The sequence below is a fragment of the Protopterus annectens genome, chromosome 8.part0 (genome assembly GCF_019279795.1).
Source record: "Protopterus annectens isolate FY-2018-M chromosome 8.part0, PAN1.0, whole genome shotgun sequence".
In the NCBI taxonomy this organism is placed as follows: Eukaryota; Metazoa; Chordata; order Ceratodontiformes; family Protopteridae; genus Protopterus; species Protopterus annectens.
Window position 1 is genome coordinate 1,857,524,580 of NC_056741.1, and position 21,687 is coordinate 1,857,546,266.

At 39.9% G+C, this 21,687-nt stretch overlaps 1 protein-coding gene across 1 annotated transcript in view; it reads left to right on the forward strand.

The window, feature by feature from the left end:
• The first annotated feature begins 3,982 nt into the window (after nt 1-3,982).
• PSMG3 (proteasome assembly chaperone 3) overlaps nt 3,983-21,687 on the forward strand; it is a 69,423-nt gene continuing 51,718 nt past the window's right edge. The window contains exon 1 of the mRNA XM_044081348.1: nt 3,983-4,331. The gene's annotated coding sequence lies outside the window, so the exon portion shown is untranslated. The remainder of the gene's footprint in view (nt 4,332-21,687) is intronic.

Below are 21,687 nucleotides of genomic sequence, written 5' to 3' on the forward strand. Positions count from 1 at the left end.
TTGACAAACACTACAGAAGGGTAATATAAACACACATAAATTCACTAAACCTGGGGCAATCCTTGGTCAGTTACAGTATGGTAGGCAAAAGTCATCAGCCTGTGATAGTTGGTTGCTCTCATATGCACAGAAAAGGTATTCCCAGAAAAGGAATGAAACACTAGATAGAGCTTAAGCCTAAGATCCTTTCATATATATCCATTTAGCACAGAGTTGCTACTTATCACTGACTATAATCCAGTAGAGGTAGTATTAAAAAATCCAAAGCCTAAGTCACCCTAAAAAGAAAGACGGTCAAAGCGATTGCATCTATACCAATTTAAAGTAGAATATGAAGAGGAGGAATAAACACTCCTCGTTACATATGGAGATGCCCTGTTTGTTTCATGGCAAAGTGAGAGAATCAAAGTCCATACAGCTAGAAATGATTTGGCAACTTCAATAAGCAACCCAAACATCAACACAATGCACAGCAATGGTAAAGCCAGTGTTAATGGCTTAGCAGCTGAGAAACTTTGTCTTACATGCAACCTGTTACTCATCTGTTGGTGTCACCTTGGTCAAGCAAATGGACAATAAAGAGCTCAAACCTATTGGTCAGACCTTACAAAGTCATGACATCACTGCAAAGTACACAGATTGGTCCACCCTTTCCACTAAGCATGTTAGGAAGGTCAAATCCTCCTCCTCCTGATAGGTTAGATAACCCTGAGCGGGACACTACTGCATATATCAAGTGGCATTCAGGGTGTGGGTGTCACCACCCATCCAAGCAAATGCACTAATCCACCCCTTGTACTAACAACAATGACTACCTGCAAAGTCAAACTTTTTAAATACATTGTTACTACACAGATATGAGGAAGCGAAAGCACTCATACTAATTGTATTAGGGTAACATTTAAAATCTGATTAATAAATCAGTTCCAAGAAAAACTACAGCATTCATTATTTTTTTCCCATTACTGCAAAGGATTTACTACCGGTTTTATGTCCCCTTGAATTAGCTGCACTGTACTGAACATACTTTTTAAATCTGTTTTCCTTATTAAAAATAGCCTTGTCTCTCCTCGCCCTATCAGTGATGCTAAACAACCATACTCAAAGACAAAATAGCTTTTTCCCTGGGACTCCACTGAAAATGGGCAGCTACCCAGTCAGATTTTTCCCGTTAATCAAATGATAAATAAATCAAACATTTTCCCTAGCTGCTTTGCTCAAAATGCATTAACTTTTATTTCTTACCATTCAAGTTTCTGCTTCTGTAGGTCACACAACTGTGTCTGCCTTCTTTCCCTCAGTGCCATGCCCATGGGGATGGAGGGCTCCACACAGGCTATGTTCCCTCATTCTAACATCTAACATCAGGTACCACAGAAAGCAGTAGCTACACCTAACTGAAGAATTGACTTGGACAATTACATCTAGGATGCTCTGCACATACCACATATCTCTCACCCTCTTAGCACAAGAAATCTGGACAAACTCCAAAATAAGGGCGGAACAAAAGCCCAAAAATAGGGGTATATTTTAAATACTGCTCTTATAATCTTATAAAGTTGCTACAATAATAGGATTTGTGTTAGCATACATTTTTCTGAAGGCTATGAAGTTTGGTAGAACAGTACCTCCCCTGTCAGTCTGCGCAGAAGTGGGCATACTTTGTGTGATTGACATGCCAAATGGCTGTCAAGATGCATGATTGACTGCCATCCAGATTTGACAGTGACATCATGCATACATTGGTTGTTTTGAAACTTCGAAAGTTTTGAATGGAGATCGTGGTACAGCGCTGAACGGGAAATTTAGCCTTTTGCTCAATGTAGTGTATTCTCGGAGTTGGTATATTTAATTTGCAGGGGGGGTGGGGGGCAACTCCCAGGCAAAACGTTAAAAAATATTACTTGGGAGTTATACTGCTGTTTCTTTAGCAGTAGGTAATTGTAGTGTCTCCTGAGCCATACCTCTCAACCTCTTGGAGCAAGAAATCTAGACAAAGCCATAAACAAAAGTGGGACAAAGACCCAAAAATAGGGACAATTTTTAAATATTGCATTTACATACTTAAAGAGTTGACAGAATAACAGGTTTTGCATTAGCGTGCATTTTCTGAAGGGAATGAAGTCTGAAACTCAAACGTCTATCATTATTTTCTAACTTCAGTCTTTAATGATTTGCCACTAATTTGCCAGAAAACCACAATTTTATGAAAAACAGACCAAAAATATGAGGCAAAAATCTGGACATTCTGTGAAAATGCAGAATGTCCAGATTTTTGCCTCAAATTTTTGGTCCGTTTTTCATAAAATTTGTGATTTTTCTGGATTTTTGTGGAAAATCAGTAATTACTTAATTCTGTAAATAATAACAGGCATTTGAGTTTGAGACTTCATATTCTTCAGAAAATGCATGGTAACACAAGACATTTTATTCTAGCAACTTTCTAAGTTTAGAAGAGCAGTATTTATAGGTTCATAGGTTCATACTAGGCTATCTGCCCTGGGGCAATTATAAGCCTAGCCCGATTCTGTATGGCTTACGCCACCCCTTGATTTGAGTATACTGTGCCCTTTTTAAGGTTTAGTTTACTGTGCCTCTGTCTAATAGTGACACGGGAGTAATCCCTGGGACAAACCTACGATCCCCCATCCACCTATCGAGATTCTTCTTGAAGAGATTCAGTGAGGTGCTCTGCCTCACATGAACTGGAATTCTATTCCAGAGCGAAGGGAGCCTCTGGGTTATGAACCTGTCCCTCCAGCAAGTTCTATTTATTTCTGTGCTGAGGTTCAAGTCCCTCGAGCGTGTGGCTCTAAGGGATTTAGATTTACTGAGGTGGAGCATGTCCATTAATTCTGGATTTGACATAGCTTTGTATGTCAGGCATAGATCGCCTCGAAGTAGGCGGTATGCAACTGAGTAGAGTTGGAGTTTTTTTTACCGAGCAGCATATGGCATCTGTTTGAGACCCTTGATCCTCTTGGTGAGGTACTTTTGGGGTCTCTCTAATTGCTGCAGGTGTCGGGTAAGGTACATCCCAAAAGTGGCATTGTATTCTATGATGGGCCTGATGAGGGATGAATAAAGGGGTTACGATTACCTCTCTTGATCTAGATGTGAAACCCTTCGTGATGAGGTGGGCTATGTAGAAGGTCTTTCTAACCACTTTAGCAATGTGGTTTTCAAAGGAGAGATTGCTATCAACTTGGGTCCCCAGGTCCCTAATAACTTTCTCTGTGCTTAATTGGTTTCCGCCTATGTGGTAATTTGTGGGCACATTGTTTTTGCCAAAGAGTATGACTATACATTTTTCGGCATTTAGCTTTAAACCATGGCGCTGGCACCAGTTATGTGTCTCTGCAAGACCTTTTGGCGCCCAGTTTGCAGTCGTCAAACTTGGTGAGGTATTTAAAATCTGTCCCTCTTTTGAGGGCTTTGTCAAGATTTTTTGTTCAAGTAGGTTGAGAGATATGGTCCCCACGAGCTAATGTGCTGAACGTTCATGAATATTCATGAGGCCGGTGAAGACAGCAACATGAATATTCGTTTTTCGAAAGCGTCACGGGGTGGGAGGTGGTGGGTGGGACTTGCTAATACGCACCCAGGGAGGTATGCCGCAATATGGCCGTCACTATTTAATGATTTCGGCCCTTAGTTATTTGTCGGTAGCTGTGAACTTTATCAGAAAAATGTTAGTCAAAATCCCAACCCGTCTTCATTAGTGACGGTACATTCTGCTGCTTATACCTTAGTTAGCTCGTTGCACGTCAGTCTTAATTCCTAAACCTATAGCTTCTATTACCATAATTAAACCTTAATTCTTTAGTATGCAATGTGTTGGTGCATACTTCGGAACTACCTCCCATTCATTCATCATACACAACACGCAACAGCTGTTGCATAACCTACGTATCAAAGATGCAATTTTGGCGTCACCTTCCTTCTAAAACTGCAAGCTAAAAATGCAGCTGGCAGGATATCTTAAAACACTGAATATTTTTCATTCATTCTCTGATTATCACGCTACTCCGAATTTTTATTCCTGCATGCATTCCATTCTACGATAACCCTCGTGGGAAAGTTCGAGACTGCACCCGCAGACAGCCATGCCCATACATGGACGGACAAATGCACACAGAAAAAAAATGCGCAGACTTGGTTCGCTTTGCTCCCACATTATAACGCCCAGTTCCCGGTGTGCGTGTTACGTTTCTCGTCAAGAAACTGGATTCCTTATTAACTCGGTCACAGAAAGCGTTGTCAAAGACGTCTCAAAGTACGGTTTAATGACTAAATGAACTGCATTAAACAACACCTGCTGCTATAAAAAGGTAAACATAATGCAGCCCAGTAAGATAACAGCTAGAATTTTAGGTCTGTGCCGTCTGTTCATTTAACACAGACGTGTGCCTGCAGATTTCTTCCTAATTTTAAATGCGCACTCTCCAGATTCATTCTTCAACCAAAAACAACGGGAGGAAAACAAACCGAACTCAAAAAAAAGATGCAACACCTTTGCGTAAAATGGTCGTGACAGTTAGTCTTGTAAGAAACAGAGTCTACAAATGTTTCTTAGGTCACAACATGTTTTCTTGTCCCCTTTAAGCTGCTTTAATATGTATACTGTTAAATGAATATTTATATTGTAAGTTCCATCTATGTATTAATATTCATTACAGCTGGATTTGGATTTTTTTTTTAAATTTCTAAACAGCAGATTGCTCTTGATGCAGTCCTGTTTATATTACAGAGATTTCCCCACTAAGACTGACAATGACAGAGTAATGTTTGTGCTGGGACGTAGTTGTCAACGAATCGGGACAAATCCAGAAATAATCAGGGACTCTTTTAAAATATTAGTACTAATAACGTGAGACATCGACAACAGAATAACAGAATGGAAATTAATATGCATTTTTTTGAAGTACATACATACAAATATTTCAAGCACGGGCATTAATGCCCTTCTAGCTTGCCATAATAAGTGTCCAGAAGACTGTTCTTAACAAATAATCTAAACTAGTACTTGCAGCGATGTTGTTGTTTGTCTTTTCGGCTTTTCCCGGTTAGGGGTCGCCACAGTGGAACTCCGGTCCGCTAATGATTGGCAGTAGATTTTTATGGTGCCGAGTTGCCAGCCCGACGCCCAACCCTCAGCGAAGACACGCCCATTTACACATGTCTTTCTGAGGCCACTCGACCACGGGGAGGACATGCGGACTCCACACAGAAGGCACTCCAGCTGAGAATCGAACAGGAGAACCTCTTGCTGTGAGGCAACAACGCTACCGCGGTACCACCGCGACTTTTGCAGCGATATTGAAGTGTATTAACCCACCCGATGTGCAGTGAAAATTTTTTTTTTTGAAGAAATGTCAAACAGAGGGCTTTATTTTGCCTCTGAAGAAATGTCACTGAAGAAAATGTCCAAAAGTGGACCAGACAAACTCCGTACTACTGTATCTGTTATACTTTATTTGTTTCAGAACAAATTTTTGCCAAACAGTTAATTTTGTCAGAGCTATTTCAATTCTATTATAACACAGCTAGACAGATGAATAGACTAAGGCACACTTAGTGTAAAACGTCACCCCTAAAATGAAACACACTGTCCAATTTATATACTCTTTTCAACCAATGTTATTTTTAATGTCCTTGTGACTTGTTTTTTTGGTTTCTGTCTGTGTTATGAAAAAGTCCATGGTTATTTCATGCCCTTTTTTTGGTCCTCTCTGTATCTGAAGACTTCATAAAAGTCTCCATGTCATATTTGTGTCACTTGACCTGTCTGCATTTTATTTATTTAACTCTGCATCTGAAAGCCAAGAAAGTCAACTTCCTTTTTTTCTATAATAGGATGCATTTACAGTATTGCCCACAGCTATATGTTATTAATATCTAAGCTGAACATAACTGTTCTTGCAAAGCAAGTCATATTATTTTGAAAACTGCTGTTTGGCCTTGCACATTTCCTTTCACTGTACACACAGTATATTGGGGGAAAGCATTTTAATTTACACAATATCTATCACACAATAGCAAGCCATGCCCAAACTCCGCCTGTGACAAGCTGCCAAGTCAGTTTCCCTAGGTAGGAATGTCCAAAGGTAAAATACACATAATCACCCGAGAACAATTTGACTTAAAAATGAGATTAGAAAGAAAAACGGCCAGGACTGCAGATGTGAAATCAAATCATTACTTTATTTACTGAAGTTAATCGGCACAAATGTCCAAAGCCTTCCTTTTGTCTGTAGTGTGGAGAAAAGACAAAATGTTGCACTGCAACTTTAAGTTTTTATTCCCTTTAGAGTAGCATGCCACAGACAACCCTACATAACATAATTAGAAATAAATGAGTCATGCTGAACAGGGAATGTATACTTACTCTGCTTAGTGTCTAGCGGAAATATTTAATTTACTCTATACTCAATTCTCTAAAGTACCTCACTCTTGATGACACAGTTGAATTTTTTAATACTACCTTCCTGAGCATCCTTAATTACCATGCCCCCATAAGACTTTCCAGAACCAAAGCACAACCCTCCCCATGGCTACAGAAAACCACTAAGTCAGAAATGAAAAACAGGGATAAAGCCTGGGAGCACTGGCGCAAAACCAAAACCCCCTCAACTAGACAGAAATTCCTAGAACTACGCAATAGAGTCAAAAAGCTAATTAAACAGGACAAATTCCAATACTACCAGTCTGCCCTAGACTCCTCACAACACAGCCCCAAACAATTCTGGTCCTCCCAGGTAAAGTTAGTACCCCTCCTCCTAACATCCCTCACTCCTCAGAAAATATTGCTACCTTATTCAACACACACTTCACACAAACCATACTATCACTAGCTAAGCAACACAACCCCCTCCCCTCCAACCCACACCTTCAACTAGTAATCTCCCCACTGCCTTCTCTTTTTCTCCTGTACCTACCTCCAACATAAAAAACTCTTAACTAAACATACACCCACTAAATTAGCAGCAGACAACCTCCCAAGTGAATACTGACAAATCGCAGCTGATGCTCTGATCTACCCAGTATCCATCTTGATTAACTGATCTCTGTCAGAAAGTTACATTCCCACACTGTGGACAGTATCACATATAATTCCCCTCCACAAAGGCGGACCCACCACAGAACTAAACAATTACCGCCCCATAGCTATTCTCTCTCCACTCTCCAAAATACTAGAGAGATGCATACACTCAGTCTCAGACTACCTCCTTACTAACAACCTCCTTTCCAATACTCAGCATGGTTTCCGACCAAACCATAGCACCACCACTGCCTTACTCTCCTTTACTAACACTATCCTTCAGCATAAAAACAATGGCTATCTCTCCTCTGCTACTTTCCTAGACCTATCTAAAGCATTTGACATGATCCCACACAAACAACTTATCTCTGTCCTCAATAACCTATCCTTCTCTCAATCAGTCACCAACTGGTTTCAGAGTTACCTGTCTGACCGCCAACAATTCGTTGTATGGCAGAATGACATATCTTCCCAACTACCTGTCTCCATAGGGGTTCCCCAAGGATCCATCCTTGGACCCCTACTCTTCTCTGTTTACATCAATAATCTAACCTCTGCCACTAAACATGGCACACTCATACAATACGCAGATGACTCAACCATCATCTGCTCAGCCCAGTCCCTACCCAAACTGCAAAAAGTCACACAGGAAGCCTTTTCCTCTGTTGAAACTTGGTTATCCGATGCCCAATTAATACTCAAACCAAACAAAACTAAACTACTCACCTTCCAACCCACCAAACATACTCAAAACAACTCTCACTTTAACATCACAGCAAAAGACAACACCACTATATACCCAACTGAACACACCAAATTGCTAGGAGTGGAAATAGACAATAAACTAAAATTTGACATTCACATATCCATGACCATAAACAAAGTCCACAAAAAACTAGGAGTGTTATACAGAAATAAGCAACTTCTCACCAAAGCAGCAAAGATTTCAATAGCAAATTCCCACCTTATCTCCACCCTACTTTATGCCTCTCCAATATATACCAACCTAAGGCAATACGATCTAAACAAGCTAGAGACTTGCTACAACAAAATCACCAAATTCACCACAGGGGCATCCTAACATAGTCACCACTGTCTCTCACTTGCTGAACTGGGCTGGCTTGAACTCCCTCACCTCCTTCAGTGGTATCAACTCTCACTCGCTCACAAACTAGTAAGCCATCCACTAAATGTCCCATCCCTCCAGAATCTACTCCAACCCTATCGCACCACCAGACCACTAAGATCCAGCAACAAAAATCACTTGCAGATCACTAAAGCCAATAACTCTGCTGGTGAAGCACTATTCTCTTGCACCATAGCCAAATTATGGAACTCCCTCCCACCCACAATTACCTCCATACCATCATGCACCCACTTCAAAACTTTACTAAAAGCACACCTAAAAACATGCTGGCTATGCCCTTGCAACTCCCACTCTAATATCACCCACCCCATCCAACCACTACCTTTCTTTCCACTCCACTAACTACCTTGATTATAGCAAGCTCAGATGCTCATAAGCCTAGTACTTATTATACAGCAGGAACTTCTTATTGTAACATTTGTTAATGTCTGTTATGTACTTCACAGATAAAGATTCTAGTTGTCTACTGATGTAGTATGTTCTTCATCTGTAAATATGTTGTAAGTAATTGCTATGTTAAATTGTTAATCGCTATGTAATCCAATGTAACTACTGTCTGTTTATTTTAACTGTGGAGCTTTTCTCCCTGGGCCTCCGCTGAAAATGGACCTATGTCCAGTCAGACACTCCCGGTCAACAAATGTAAATAAATAAATAAATAAATTATTTATTAACCAGCGCAGCGGGTCAGCTTTTCTAACTCAGCTGCCTGACTACGGTACATTTACTGACTAAAAATTCTGTTGCATGTACTAACCCCACAACGAAAACTACACATAAAAATACCCAGAAGGTAGCTTTCAGCCGTTCCTGCTAATGGAATATATGTGCATTATTTTCTACGCATATGTACTGCTTCATAAAGTACTTTGCAAGCTGTCAGATACAGTAATCACTTCTTGGATGGTGGTAGGTAGACATGTCTGTACAAATGCATCCATTGGGAGGTGATTAACTGTTCCCTTAGTTTATGAGACTAATAACCAAATATTTACTTTGTGAGGTTGCTCTTCCCTTTCCCCTGTCATCAGTATGAAAGCTGTTAAGAGTTCAGAGAAATAAAAATAGATTCCAAACCTCTCAACTGACCAGATTTTCGCAGAATATCCAGATTTTTGCCACATATTATTTGTCTTTTCTTCATAAAATCTATGACTTTCTGGCAAATAATTGAGAATTGAAGTCACAAAATAATGACACACTTTTGAGTGTCTGACTTCATACCTGTCAGAAAATACATGCTAATTTAAAACTTGTTATTGTAGCAAATTCTAATTACATGACACGTAATTACAGTGTGCATTCCATGTCAATCATGGCAAATTACCGTTCTTAATCGCCGCCGTCTGGATTGTCAATCACAGTGGCTACGTCCATTCCTGCATGAACTAACTGGTGGGTTAATACACTTCAATATCGTCGTACTTGCTTTAATGTAATTTGGTAATCTGTTCCATGCATCAGCTACTGTGTTACAGAACCAATAAGTACACTTCTCATTCCTCTAGACTCCTCTACATGGGTTGTCTGATGATTCTCTAGTACTTTTTGATAACTCCAAACATTCCCAGAGGTAGTTGTTTCTAAATGTCTTATGGAGCTGAATAAGATCTCCTCTTAGATATCTGTAAGAGACACTGTACAAGTTCAGATGTTTTAGTCTTTCATAATAACTTAAATTTTCACATCCATGGATGCCCTTGGTATATTTTTATTGTACTCTTTCCAGTTTACTTATGCTTGTTTTCTTATATGGTTTCCGTATTGTTATTCCATACTCAAGTTTGGGTCTAATGTAACTAACAAACAATGATTTAATTATTTTTGATTTCCTAGACTTTATAAATCTTTTTTATACAACCTATAGTTCTATAACTATCATTAACTAATTGGTTGACATGATTAGACAAACTCATAGCTGAATCTACCCATCTACCAAGGACCTTAAATGAGTCTACAGTTTCAATTACTGTGTGCTGTATTAAATATTCACCTTTCAATTTATGTCTCCAAAATCTCATATGCTTAGTTTTTGATGTATTTATCAGCATATTATTCTCCTGTGCCTAAATGGTTAACTTAGCCAAGTTATTTTGCAGACATGCCTTATCCATAACACATGTAATTATTTTACCCAGTTTCAGGTCATCTGCATATAGACTGTACAACACCTCAGATGTAAAAGTTAGGTCTGAAAGATACAATCTAAACAAGTAAGGGCCCAGGACAGAGCCCTGTGGGACACCCTGACTGTAACCAAGGATTTCACCTGTCCAGCTGCTGTATGATACTTGCCATGTCCTATTTGTAAGTCATGCAGCTATCCATCTTATCAAGAGTACATCAATACCTAGTTGTACTAACTTATTGATCAGTGTTATGTGTATGACCCTGTGATATCACAGCACAATGTTTCATTCATAGCTGTTATTATATTGTTATAGAACATCATGTTACAGGTGGTAATAGATCTGCTGTCAATATATGTATGCTGATATATGGTTTCAAGTCCTAACCTATCCACTTCTGACAATAACTTATCCAATACGTAAAGTAAGTCCGTACATTTAATTGTGGTAATTATTTATTAACTTACCTCTCAACCTCTTACAGCAAGAAATCTGGACAAAGCCATAAATAATGGGAGGACAAAGGCCTAAAAATCTTCTTCTACTTCTTCTTTCGGCTGCTCCCATCAGGGGTCGCCACAGCAGATCAACTGTTTCCATTTCTTCCTGTCCTCTGCATCTTGCTCTGTCACACCAACCACCTGCATGTCCTCTCTCACCATATCCATAAACCTTATCTTAGGCCTTCCTCTTTTCCTGTTACCTGGCAGCTTCATCCTTAGCATATTTTTCCCAATATACTCTGCATCCCTCCTCAGCACATGTCCAAACCAATGTAATCTTGCCTCTCTGGCTTTGTCTCCAAACCTTCCAACCTGGGCTGACCCTCTAATATACTTATTCCTAATCCTGTCCATCCTCGTCACACCCAGTGCAAATCTTAACATCCTCAACTCTGCCACATCAAGTTCTGACTCCTGCCTTTTTGTCAATGCCACTGTCTCCAACCCATATAACATAGCTGGTCTCACTACCCTCTTGTAGACCTTCCCTTTCACTCTTACTGGTACTTGTCTGTCACAAATCACTCATAACACTCTTCTCCACCCACTCCATCCTGCCTGTACTCACTTCTTCACCTCTCTTCCACACTCACCATTACTCTGAACTGTTGATCCCAAGTATTTAAACTCCTCCACCTTCGCCACTTCTACTACCTGCATCCTCACCATTCCTCTATCCTCCCTCTCATTCACACACATATATTCTGTCTTAGTCCTGCTGACCTTCATTCCTCTTCTCTCTAGAGCATATCTCCACCTCTCCAGGGTCTCCTCCACCTGTTCCCTACTCTCACTACAGATCACAGTGTCATCTGCAAACATCATAGTCCACAGGGACTCCTGTCTGATCTCGTCTGTCAACCTGTCCATCACCATTACAAATAAGAAAGGGTTCAGAGCTGAACCTTGATGTAATCCCACCTCCAAACATGGAAAGTTGATAGGCTTTGCATTAGGATGAATTTTCTGAAGGGTATGAAGTCTGAAACTTAAATGTCTGTAATTATTTTCTGATTTCAATCCTCACTGATTTGCTAGAAAACCAAAATTTTATGAGGAACAGACAAAAGTATAAAGCAAAAATCTGGACATTTGTGAGGAATGAATAAGTGCGATTCACCACCTTATCTCCAAAAATCACTAGTTATGGGAGGGATTAATAGGGACAGAGGTAAAATTTCTGTCAAAATCAGGGACATCTCAGAAAATCAGGGACAGTTGACAGGTATACTATCTGTGATGGAGCATAGCTCTCAGTGAATCAGGGACAAATCTAGAAATAATCAGGGATGCTTTTAAAATATTAGTACTAATAACATGAGATATTGGCCAGAATAAGAGAATGTGAATTAATATACATTTTCTGAAGTAAACTAAGTCTATAACTTTAATTATCATCATTATTTAAGTGTAATTCACCACCTTTTCTCCAAAAGTCACCAGTCTGAGTCAAAATCAAGGATGTCCTTGAAAATCAGGAGCAGTTGAGAGGTATGTGGTGGGGACTGGGGTACAAACAGGACTCTCACTTTACAGCTGCTGAACAAATGGACTACATTTTGATAGATGGATACCTTCTTCCAACTTAGTAGCGTCAAACGCATACAATGTCACAGTTAAAATTAACAGCCATGATCATACTTCTGTCTGTCCATAATTATCATAGAATCATAGGAAGTTACTAGGCTATTGGCCTTGAGGCCCTTACAAGCCTAGCCAAGAATTTAGCCCATGTTCCGACAAGTCAGCACTCGATGCCCCTGTCCAGCAGGGACATAGGACACAGGTGGAATCCCAGGGGGTGTAGTTTCTGTTCCCCATCCAGTTATCCAGGATGCATTTAAAAAAAAGTTAATTAGGTACTCTGCTTGACGTGGAGATGGAGTCTATGCCACAGAAGGGGGAATCTCTGGGACACAAATCTGTCCCGCCAACAAGTCCTATTGATGTCACAGATCAGGTTGAGGTCGCACATGTGGGTTACTCGAGTGGAGCTAGACTTGCGAATATGTAGCAGTCCCATCAAGGTGGGGTCTGAGATTGCTTTGTATGCCAGACAGAGGTCACATCTGAGGAGTCTGTATGAGACTGAGTAGAGAGACAGGGCTTTTAGCCTATCTGTATAGGGTAGATGTTTGAGGCCCTGGATTGTCCTGGTGAGGAACCTCTGTGGTCTCTTCAGCTGCTAACGTGTGGTTTGTGAGGTACATGGAAAAAGAGGCATTATACTCAATAATGTGTCTTATAAGGGAAGAATATAGGGATGTTATGACCTCCTTGTCCATGGATGAGATACCCTTTCTAATGAGGTGTGCCATGTAAAAAGCTTTCCATACAATGGAGGAAATATGGTGGTCAAAAGTCAGTTTGCTATCAACCTGGTTGCCCAAGTCCCTCATACTGATTGCATACTTAGAACCTTGTTATAAATGTGATAATTTCCGGGTATGTCATTCCCATCAAAGGGGATGATAATGCATTTTTTGGCATTCAGTTTGAGGCCATGTTTCTGGCACCTGTCATTTGTTTGGGTGAGACTTTCTTGGAGGATGTCCACATCACTAGGGGAATTTATGACAGAGCCCAGCTTGAAGTCATCTGCAGACTTGGTCAACCAAAGCCCACTGATTTTTGGCCTGCACCTCAGGAAAGTATAACCCAAACAACAGAGGCCCCAAGACCGATCCCTGTGGTACACCTCTGATTATGGGTCTACTGCTTGAGGTGGCTTCCCCTATTTTGACTAGGTGGGTTCTATCAGTGAGCCAGTTTGCTACCCCATCCAGTAACATACAGATTTTGCAGAACTCCCCTGATTTTGTCTCATATTTTTACCTTGTTCCTTGATTTTTTTTTTTTTTTTTTTGCTAAATCACTCAGTATTACTGTCAGTAATGCCAGACAATAGATTTTCATTCTTATTCTTCCTAAAATGCATGTCAGTGGAAAAGCTGTTCTATTAGATTTCTAAGTTAATTATACCAGTATTTAAAAATTGTTCCTGATTTTGGGCCTTTATCTCCATTATTTTGGCTTTGTCCAGAATGCCTGAGCAAATAAGTTAAATGGTACCATGATGGGTCAGCTTCAATGATCATTAGGTTCAGGACTGGCCTTAGGCCAATTTGACCAATTTTGCTCATAGGGCCCCGCTCCTTCAAGGGGTCCCATACTCGGCTATAACAGGGTCATTATGCCTCATATGTCCCGGAGATTTGATTAACAGGCTGTATAACAAAGTGCAAGGCATGTTCTTACTATAGTCATGCCCCTATAGTATTTGCAAGCCTAGGATTAATAACTGCAGCTTCACCTATCTTGTATGGATTAGTGGTAGCTCCATGCACCCCCAAAGTAGTTAGTTGCTGCTGCTGAGTGGTCAACAGGGTTTTCTATGTAAAACTGATCAGAGTAACCATCTGGTTTTGTGTACCACTGCAGTTATCAGTATCAGAAGATAAGACCATACGTATTTTGAAAATGGATAAGGTACTGTTTTCTTTTGCTTCTTTGATATGATGTTTATGAATGGTTAATGAATAAAGTTACAAGAAATAACTGTGGAATAGTCAGTCAAAGACAACATGAAACAAACAATAGTGCGAATAAAAAAATACAGAATTGTGATGTGAGGTAGCATCCAATAACTATGACTTGTGACAGAATATTACCAGCTCAGCAGTATGGCAGATAAATGCTTGTTGCAGTCACAGACAGGAGCAAAATAATCCCTGAGGAGGAAAATACAGGGTGCATGTGCTTTGTGGTGGAAGGCAGAGGTGAATAGAAACATGATTCACTGTACTGAAAGCGTTAAAACTGTAACACAGTAGACAGCAACCAAAGAAACAATAAACAATCAGTATCACTGCAACAGTGATAATGTAAGAGTAAGCATGCAGAGGTGTAAGTCAGGATAGTATGAAGCATGAATGAACACAAGTATATGTGATACAAACATTCAGTCAGTAGAATAAGTGGTAAAATAGATAAGATGATCTGTACCCTGCCATAACATGATATCATATAATGTTTCAATGGAGATGATACTATACTAAACATCAAAGTGTTTGCATTCTGTGTACTTGTTAGCCATGGGATGTGAAATAGAGTAAGGCATTAGTCAAATGAGGGAAGACAGGAAAGGAGAAAGACAGAAAAGACATAAAAAATAAAATAACATACAATAAAATAAAAAAGGGAGGGGAGCAAGGGGGAAGTGTGCAACCATCTACTACCCAGGGTCAAGAAATCCAGGTAGTACTGCAGAGTATGGGAACATGTTTACTAGTAAGCCAGAGCACACTCATCTGGTGACATACCATGCAGGCAGAGGACTTCAATGGCCCATCAAACAACCCCCTCAGTGTGCCTGAGTGAGTTAAGTAGACTCACCAGCCACCAGTGATATCTGTGAAGATGTGGGGCAGGGGATGACTAGCCACCTGGGATACCTCTGAAGATGTGCATCGGGGCTTATTAGCCACCAGGGATAATTTTGAAGCCATTGGTCAGGGAAAACAACAGCTACTAAGGATTACACTTTTATCTCATTCCTTAATGGCACACACAAACAACATGGGTCAGAGGAACGTTAGGCACCAGAGATACTCTATATAACATGCCTTAAAGGCACTTAATTAAAAAAAAAAGAAACAGCATGGTGGTGTTTGGAAGTACTGTTCCTTAATTTGGGATTTCTATGGAAAGTTTTCTTGTAATGTTCCTCTCCTTCTCATATGCAGTGCTTCTTCACTCCATCTCAGCATGATAGCAGCAGCAGCTCAAGTCAAACATGAAATGGCTTATGAGCAACTGGTAGAAGGATTCAAATAGTTGCCATATGAAAGTCTAAGTGACTTTAGTTGAATGAGTTACTGGGCATCTTTCTGTCACCCAGGGACCCATCCCAGGAGCAAGTTCCTAGTGTAATATTTGATAAACAGGCTTATCTTGAAATTCTTTCTTTCCATTGTTAAAAGTTTGGACTTACAGCTTTGTATTTATTATGTTTTCTATCTGACAGTATCAGAAAGAGATTTTCAACAAGGGAAAGGACACTGGTATATGTTGCATGAAGTAAGTGGCTAAACTATTTGGCATTTTCCAAAAATAATAAGATAGGACATTGGTAGTCATTTGCAAATTATATATAGAATGCCATGAAGAAAGGCATCCAATTATATGGACCAATAAAACTACACAATGTGTGACTTATTCTCCTCAACAGTATAGAAGTAAGTATAGATTTTTTTTGAGTGTATGAAAGCAGGTTATTTAACTGCTAGTTGAGTTGACAGCTTAGCTTTGTTTGGGCATCACAATTACTTGATCTTTCAAAGAAGGCAAACCTAAAATGCCTTGCTATAAAAGCTAAGATAGATGTAAAGCAATATACAGGAATTAATTATTTTTTTATTTATTCACTTTTTTTATTGGTAAGCACTACTGCCAGCAGCCTACATATAACAAATTTCCTCCTTACTAAAAGAGACTAAATTGTCAGACTGAGCTCCAATGGGCATTTGAGATGTTTCAGTAAACCTTGCCAGTCTATTTGCAAAATAATACAGAACTAAGAGTGATACATCAGAGGAACTACATCCAGAAGAACTTTTTTTTTTAAATAAAAGGTATTTAAGAATGCACTGATACCCACCAACCTTTTTTAAATTGTTGTCTGTTCCCGTTCAAATGGTTGAAATTACATGAGATTATTCTGGGATAGGTGTGGCGAAAATTTCACTCCCTTATCCCCTCCTAACTTACAACAAACCCTCCCCCAAAGTCCTCCTACCACCTTACATATCCGAGGAAGAGGTCCTCACAGCCCTGTCCAAGGCAAAGAACATGGCTTCTATGGGACCAGCTGATGTCCCAGGCTGTCTTCTAAACAGGCTAAAACATGAACTAGCATCACCACTATGTACCCTTTTCAATCATAGCCTAACCACAGGCTTTGTTCCTGTGGAATGGAGAACAGCTATAGTTATTCCCCTCCACAAAGGTGGCCTAGCAATAGACCTGGGGAATTACAGACCCATAAGCCTGACCACCCTCATCTTTAATGCCATGGACTGTATAATTATGGACCTCATAAAGACATAGGTGACCTCCAAACCCTGTATCCTACCCATTGGCTTCATGAAGGGCAGATCCTGCCTGTTAAATCTGGTGGATTTCTTTGAAAGTGTGACCAAGGCCATTGATGAGGGCAAATCTGTGCACACAGCATACCTCGACTTGGCAAAGGCATTCAACACAATCTCACATTCAGGCATTGCCAATAAACTTAGCAAACTGAATGTAAACCCGCTTGTTGTAAGATGGGTTGCCAACTGGCTTACAAACCAGATGCACAATATCAAAGTGGGTGACTCCATATCAACCAGCAGACCTGTTGCCAGTGGGGTGCCACAGAGGTCAGTGCTGGGCCCCCTACTGTTTGGTATATATGTCTCAGAAGTTCAAGTCAAAACTAAAGGGTTGTGGCAGACCAAGTTGGAGATGACTGCAAACTAGGTGCAATCATTGAATCCCCAAATGATGTCAGTATACTCCAGGATGGTCTCACACAGACCGATGACTGGGGTATTAGTCATTGTCTCAAACTGAATGCAAAGAAGTGCAGCATCATTCCCTTCGGCACAAACAATGTCCCTTCACACTATCAAATCAATAACAATACCCTAAGTACCCATGAAGTGGTAAAGGACCTGGAATTACAGGTTGACCACGACCTTAACTTTGACAACCACATGTCTAGCATTGTAACAAAAGCTTTCCACGTAGCTCACTTGATTAGTAAAGGCATCACCTCAAGAGCAAAAGAAGTTATATCCCCACTATACTCGGCACTTATCTGGCCCATAATTGAGTATAACACCCCATTCGTATATACCATACTAAGCATCTACAGCAATTAGAGAGACCTCAGAGGTTTCTAACAAAGAAGATCAAGGTCCTCCAGCACGTGCCTGACATGGACTAACTAACATTTCTGTCACTATACTCCATATCGTATAGACTTCTTAGGGGAGACTTATGCCTGGCCTGCAGAGCAACCCAAGACCCAAACCTAATGAACTTACTGCATATCCATAAATCAAATGGGTCTAGGGCTACCTATTCCAGGGACTTAAATATGGCCTGTGACTTAAATAGGAAATGCCAGAGGGACAGATTTATCTCACAGTGACTTCCACATCTTTGGAACAGGCTTCCAGTTCATGTGAAACAGAGCACCTCTATGACACTGTTCAAGAGGAACCTGGATGAGTGGATGGGGCACCATAAATTCTTACTGGGGATAGTGCCCACAACCCTCCCAGACATGGGCAGTCATCACTAAATGCAATCTTTGGTATTGACTAGTACCTCTAGAGTATTACATTGGGTTGAAACAGCTAGGTTTAAAATTACCTCCGGTTCAATAGCCTAGCAATCTCCTGTGATTCTATGGGTGGCAATCCTACTGGCAAATCATGAAAAAGAGCTTTTACCTTACTATATCAACTTGACCTCATATAGTCTGAATTTATTTCTGTTTTGCAGTACTTTCTTTTTGTGGCATCTGATTTATATTGACGGCTACTTCTGGTTCATTATAGTGTACATTTGTAGGTCTGGCATTTCATCATTTATAACTCTTCAAGTACCAAATTGTCACACTGAAAATATTAAGTCCCCTTTCTTTGCATATTGTAAATATACTAAGTCCAAAACGGATCAGTGCTGTGGATAAGGAAGTATTCAATTGCCTTATTGATTTGTGGCTTTGGAGTTAGTATGCCCCCTTGCTGAATTTATTTTTTTTGTGTTACAAAAAGTTGACAGTTTTCTAATGTTCATAGGTTCATAGGTTCATATTAGGCTATCTGCCCTAGGGCATTTATAAGCCTAGCCAGAATGTGTTTGGCTTTCGCCACCCATTTTAAATTTATTTTGCTATGTCCTTTTTCGAGGTTAGTATACTGTACCTCTGTCTAACAGTGACACAGAAGTGATACCCCGGGGGTAAACCTACGATCTCCCATCCACTCATCGAGATTCCTCTTAAAGAGAGTCAATGAGGAACTCTGCCTAACCTGGACTGGGATTTTATTCCAGAGTGAAGGGAGCCTCTGGGTTATGAATCTGACCCTCCAGCATGTCCTATTTATTTCAGTGCTGAGGTTCAAGTCTCTTGAGCGCGTAGCTCGATGGGATTTGGATTTTCTGAGGTGCAGCATGCCCATTAATTCTGGGTTGGACATGGCTTTATACGTCAGGCACAGATCACCTCTGAACAGGCGGTATGCCACTGAGTAGAGCTGGAGTTTCTTTAACCGGGCAGCATATGGCATCTGTTTGAGCCCTTTGATCCTCTTGGTGAGGTACTTTTGGGGTCTTTCCAGTTGCTGCAGGTGTCTGGTAAGGTACATCCCAAAAGGGGCGTTGTACTCAATTATGGGCCTGATGAGGGATGAGTAAAGAGGCACAATGACTTCCCCTGATCTAGATGTGAATCCCTTCATGATTAGGTGGGCTATATAAAATGTTTTTCTAACCACTTTGGCCACATGGTTGTCAAATGAGAGATTGCTATCAACTTGGGTCCCCAGGTCCCTAATTACTTCTTCTGTACTTAATGGATTACCACCTATGTGGTAATTTGTGGGCACTTTGTTTTTGCCAAAGGGGATGACTATACACTTTTTGGCATTTAGCTTGAGGCCATGGCTCTGGCACCAGTTGACTGTTTCTATGAGGCCCTTTTGGAGGATGCTTGTGTCTTGTAGTTGTTTTTTTTTTTTTCAAGTAATGTACAGTTTATAGTTGTTAGTGTCAATGAATCACCATGAATCCTGTAGATTTCTGTCTTATTCTGGTATGTATATGCTTAAACTCTGTCCACCAGTAAGGATTCTTCACTCATGCTCAGATTCATATATCACTGTCTCTAGCCACAGGAGAAGTATTGAAATAGGTAGCATTGTATAATCCATACAGGGAACTAAGGTGTATATTTTTTAGTAGCCTGCATATGTTGTATATACAGCCTATCCTCCTATGCCTTCACATCTGAAACCCTTCTTTTCAAGTAAGGAATGATATACCTGCATCCTTATGTAATTACTGTCATATTACTATGTAACTATACTCCTAATTTTCAAACCTGATGTACTTTGGTTTCTCATTCTACACTTCAGATAAGCATGTTGTTATATATTTTTTGTCATGTCAGAACGTTAACGTACCTCCTCACCCCAACACATTCACTTAGCATGAAGGAGCTACAGACTGAGATCATAGCTTTGCAATGTAACTTAAGCCTGCAGTTCTCCATCTATAGTCAGAAAACAGCTAGTAGCAAGTTGGTAGGTGATACAGCTGATAAAGGAGGATGACAGCAGAGAAAGGGTTGCCTTATGAAAAAAAACACATCACATCATTAATCAACTAAAAACAATTAAACATGATCTAATAATTAACACGTAATACAGAAAAATTAAGTGTTAATTATTAGTTCATGTTTAATTGTTTTATTTAGTTGATTAATGATGTGATATTTGCTGTTTACGTGTAGCTTGTGCTGCTGTGATGTTAACTCTGTGAAAGGCTTGTTAGCTGAGGCGCTGGAGTATTAAATATATTTTTTGGATTTTATGCTTCTGCAGTTGGTGTTTTTCGCGTTTTCTGTGTTTTTTTATTTTTATTTTTTATCTGTTGTTTAGTGAAAGGGTTGGCTTATGGCCCGCTTGGGACACCCACTTTAGTACAGGAAACTACTGACATGGAACATCTTCCTTGAGGGGTTAAAAGCCCTGGGCTTATGAAGTACTAGGATGTTTGTATGCTTCCTCTACCAGATAAGAAAATATGTTTCCCAAGAAAAAAACGTGTAAACCACTTACACTAAAATGATTAAAACCATACACAGCCGGGCTTGGGGCATTATAAAGTGAAGTTCTAAGGAAATTGTAGTTATTTTTGGAAGTGTCAGATACCCTTGTTATGGGATGGCATTACAGCTGTCCGGCAAATGTTGGAGATGTGTAGCAGTAGGAGCAAATTTTCAGCATGCAGAACAAGTAGGGGACAGTTTGCTCTGCTGTACTGTAGTGTCTGTGTGGGATGGGGGGGGGGTGGGTATAGTAGGTCATTGCAGTGTTTCATAGAAGAGGCAGGTCGTAGCTTTGGCCATGACTCATAGCCTTGAATAAAGCTAACAAGAAAATTGTTATTAATTAATTAATCAATCAGTAAGAGAACTGGTGTTTCTCAAACTCCTTTCAGCCAATGGTTGATTCACAGGGGAAATTAAGTGCAGTATAAATGGCTTTTTATTTATTATCGTTGTTATTTTTATTATTATTATTATTGCTATTGTTATTATTTTGAGTAGCCAATGACTAGTATGTTTTGAGGAAAACTGCACAGATAACTGGAGAGTTTTGTACATTCTGCATGACCACTGACCCAAGTCAGAACTGCACTTCGGATTGTGTGTCAGCAAAGTAAACCCTTAACAACTGGATTACATCGTTTATATAATCTCATTTTATATACATGCAGTTTATTGATCTTTCAGTCTTGCAGTCCCACAAAAGATGCTATAATTTTTGTGTGGATGGGTAATTTTTGGTTTGAATCATGAGAAAACCTTACAAATCCAATTGCTCACATCAGTTAAATGTAACAACACAGGAAGTTACTGGGGAGAGCAACTATAAAATCTGTCCCACTGTAAGAAAGCGAAACAAGTTCAGTTTTCTTACCATTGTCACTAGTACACTGTCAACACTTGAGACGAATCTTACAAGAATCTTATAAAATATAAACAGGATTGTGCCAACAAATTTAATATGTTATATTTTAAGGAGT